The sequence below is a fragment of the Mastomys coucha genome, unplaced genomic scaffold (assembly GCF_008632895.1).
Source record: "Mastomys coucha isolate ucsf_1 unplaced genomic scaffold, UCSF_Mcou_1 pScaffold14, whole genome shotgun sequence".
Taxonomy (NCBI): Eukaryota; Metazoa; Chordata; class Mammalia; order Rodentia; family Muridae; genus Mastomys; species Mastomys coucha.
Window position 1 is genome coordinate 20,661,444 of NW_022196896.1, and position 4,312 is coordinate 20,665,755.

Genomic DNA, 4,312 nt, shown 5'->3' on the forward strand with positions numbered 1-4,312 from the left:
GAGGGAGGGAGGGAGGGAGAGAGGGAGAGAGATCAGAGGAAGGCCTAGTTTTTGTTTTTGTTTTTGGTTTTTGGGTTTTTTTGTTTGTTTTTGTTGTTGTTGTTGTTGTTTTGTTTTTTATCTAGGTCACTCGAGGTCTTGAGCAATCTGGAGTTCCGATTTGTTTTAGCTGAGGGTACGCTTTAGCAGGTTCTGCCTTGAGTTGATGGCAACCATCCTCTGCTACCACCTGTAGGGCGTTGGGCAGTGGGGAAATAAGGGGGTGGGAGAGACCCGCCAGAGCTCAGGAGACTGTCGCGGGACGCTACGGAACTGCAGCAGGATGGGCGTCTGGCTGTGTTAGGCCAAGGACCCTGCTCCAGAGGGGTAGGGAATGGCACAGTCTCAGCGATACCTCGGGAGAGCTGCAGCTGGGGTATATGGGCTGTACGGAGGCCAGAGATAACAGGTTCTAGCCCTTGGGCATCTCAGGACATTGCTGGACACCATTGAAGAGTTGAGAACAGACCCTCGGGTGGACTCTGGCCCCAGGGCAGAAAGGAGAAGGGTAGCTCTAGTGGTTTACTGTGGGAAGGAGAGAGTCTAGCTAACTCAGGCGGGCTGCTTGGTTTGGCTGGCAGCCATGTCTGGAGCACTGGGAGTCCTTCCTGCAGAAGATTAGATGCAGCTCTTTAGGGGAAGGCCCAGTCCATGTAGTGTATTAGAACGGCCAGTCGTGTCAGAACATACCACACACTAGGCCCAGACAGTTCCACGTGTAAGAGGTTTAATTGAGAGGGAGAGAGGGGGCAGTAGCGGATAGGAGGGAGAGAGAGAGAGAGAGATGGAGAGATGTTCCCTGTGTGTGTGTGTGTGTGTGTGTGTGTGTGTGTGTGTGTGTGTACATATATATGTATATATATGGGTTCTGACATAGTGGCCTCAGGTAAAGGTGGGAGGTGAGCCCAATAGATTCTAGGAATATGGTGGCTGTTGCCCTGGCAACAGGTCTGTGAGACCCACCCAAGAGACATCATAGGCTTTGAAGGCTCTGATGCCAACATATCTCCCTTTTTGATATTATAAAGAGAAGGAAAGAAAAAGGGAAGGGGAAGCCGATGGTGAAAAGGGAACAAGGGCATCGTGTCTCTTAAGCTACTTCCTGCTGTCTAGGAGCATCATCAATGGGGGGTAGCTGGCTTTCACCATCAGGATCCACTTGGTAAACATTCACATCAGGTTCCTCTGTGGACAACGGGCAGCAGTTGGTAATCCTGTAACAGGAGCTGATTAATGGTTTGGCTAGAAATTTTTTGTATTTGTTGTTGAAGAAATGTAGAAACAAGATTAATGAGGCAGGGAGCAAATAATAACACCAGGAAGATGACTAGGAAAGGAGTTACAAATGGGAGTATCCACTTCCATATGGGGTTTTCAAAAATCCCAGAACTGGAGGTCTCACGGTCCCTTAAATTTTTTATGTCTGATTGTACCTTCTGGATTTTATTTCTTACTATCCCAGATTGGTTGACATAGAAACAGCATTCTTCTTGGAGGAATAGGCAAAGACCACCTTCTTTAGCTATCAGGACATCTAGTCTCCATCTGTTCTGAAGCACCACAGCTGCCAAAGAATCGTTCAACAACTCCTGTCTCCCACCTGGAATCCCATGGGTCAAGTATGTTGAAAAAGAATGTCTTGTGGTGTTGATAGAAGAAATGATTGATCTTTGATCCCAGCATATGTATCTGACAAGACCAATATGGGCAGCCCCCATATTCATCTGGCCATTTTCTACAATAATCTTTTGTCTGGTCAAAGAGAAAGCAAGTATAGAGATCATAATATTTAGATAGCATTATAGATACCAGGATGATAGCAATTTGGAGTGGTTCCTGGCATCCAGCTATGGAGCAGTTTTCTGACCCTATTTGGAAAGACTGTTATCTGTGAAGGTTTCTTGAACCTCGAATCTCCAAATATAAGGGCTTCCCTGGATAGAAATGAACAGCAGGGGGAGAATGAGAAACCCATGTCTAATCCAGTGAGGTCAAGCTCGGCTGCCAGAGTGGAGTCTCATTTTCTGGGATTGGGGACAAGGTGGATGGTCTTGTCCTCTGGAGCTTAACAGAGCACGGTCCGGTTAAGATTGATGTGTATGAAGAGTCATTTTTAGGTGGAGGAATGAAAGGTTTGAGGTGAGACAGATTGACCTAATGAGAGAGTCCCTTGAGTTTAGCAGCTGTAGGGGTCACAAGAATTACTTTAAAAGGTCCCTGCCATTTGAGAGAGAGAGGTGAAGGTCGATGACCTGGAGGGGATAGAAGGACTTTGTCAGAGCCAGCCAACAAGGGTGAGGCTGAAATAGAGAGGGCGACTGAATGAGAATGAGAGGACCACCACTCTGCTGGAAATGACAATAAACTTTAATGTGAGAAATCTTTTATAGTAAAACACAGTAAGACTAAAAATAGATTTTAACAACAATCATGTAGCACAATCTTAGCACTTTCTCATGGCAAAGCATGCCCACTTCTTCATTAACTTACAGTAAATATTTTTCCCCATGCCCAAGTGCATGAGGTTTGTTTCTTTAATCCTTGCACACACAGCTCTCAGTAGCCTTGAATTACTTCCAAAACATCTTGGGTTCATGGAGCAGTTATGTCCTCAGCTGCACGGAGACTATCAGAAGATGCTCCTTCCTTCATGGAGCGGTCATGCCCTCGGCGGCAGGGAGATTATGTGAAGGTGCCCCTTCCTTGCCTTTCAGCAGAGGGGCCACCCCTAAATCTTCCCCTATGCCAAAGAACATTTCTACCATTCAGCAGAGGGGCCACCCCTAAATCTTCCCCTATGCTAAAGAACATTTCCACCGAAGGACTTGGTCTCCAATGTTGATAGGCAGTGGACAGGAGACAGTGTATGGCCGAGGTATATGGTGATCAGCAAAGTTCCATAGGAGAGAATGGTGATGGCAAAGTAATGGGGTAAGTAGATGGTCTGGGAGGGGAGAGCATTTAGGTGAAAGACCAGGAGTTAGGACTGGATGTCCATACATGAGTTCAAAGGGAGAGATGAGGAGAGGTTGCTTTGGAAGAGTTCATAACCTGAAAGGAGTCAGAGGTAGGAGTTTTACCCAATCAAGGTGAAGTTCCTGTGACAGCTTAACAAGAGTGGTTTTTTAAAGAGTGATTAGTTCTTTCTACCTTACCAGAGGATTGAGGGTGGTATGGAACATGAAAATACCAGGGAATGTCTAGGGACTTAGATAGGATTTAGGAGACTTGGGAAGTAAATTCAGGACCACTGTCTGATTGAAGAGAGGCTGGGACACCAAACCGGGGGATGATCTCTCGGAGGAGGAGATCAGAGACTGTGTGAGCCCTTTTGTTAGTTGTGGGAAATGCCTCTACCCACCCCGAGAAGGTGTCCACCAAGACCAGGAGGTACTTGGCAAGCCTGACAGTGGGCATGTGGGAAAAGTCAAGTTGCCAGTCAGTTCAAGGAAGGGAACCTCTAGCCTGATGGGTAGGAAAAGGGGTGCTACCATACCTTGAGTTGGGGTCAAACTTTTGACAGATTTTGCAAGAAGCAATGATAGATTTTATGAAGCTTAAGTCCTCAGGAGTAGGCTGTAGGCAGGTCTTAACAAAAGAAGACAATGTTTGGCTGTTAGGATGAAACAGGACAGAGTTTGGCGGGTGTCGGGGGTGAAGTAGGTGGAGACGTAGGTTGTAGTGTAAGAATGTCCTGGGGAAGATAAGATGAGTCTAGGCCTCTAAGGGCCACAGCTCTAGCTGCCTCATCAGCTCAGTTGTTTCCCCTGGAGACAATAGAGTCATCTGTCTGGCGTGATCTACAGTGGACAATCCCAATAGCTGTGGGAAGATGGGAGGCCTTTAGCATGGCCATAATTTGGTTTGCATTAGTTATTGATCCTCTTTTTGTGGTAAGTATCCCACGCTCCTTCCAGATAGCAGCATGAGACAGAAGGATATGAAAAGCATATTTGGAATCTGTGTAGATGTTGAGGGATTTTCCCTGTGCCAGTTGAAAGGCACAGGTAAGGGCTATTAATTAGTTCAGCTTGTTGATTGGTCATGTGAGTAGGAAGGACCTGTGCCTCTACCACCCCAGTGTCTGACACTGTGGCATAACCAGCTTTTCTAGCCCCTTCATGTAAAAAGGAGCTGCCATCTGTGTGCCAGGTATAGATGGCCTGAAGCAATGTGCCCTCCTGTATGTGTGAAGGATAATGGTGCTTCTAAAGTTTCAGTGCAGGAGTGAGATAGGGAGTGGTCAGTATTAGGTCAAAGAAGAAGTTTGGAA

At 46.6% G+C, this 4,312-nt stretch overlaps 1 long non-coding RNA gene across 2 annotated transcripts in view; it reads right to left on the bottom strand.

Moving 5' to 3' along the window:
- LOC116088040 overlaps window positions 1-4,312 on the bottom strand; it is a 64,760-nt gene that overhangs the window by 1,512 nt on the left and 58,936 nt on the right. The gene's annotated exons all lie outside the window — the stretch shown is intronic.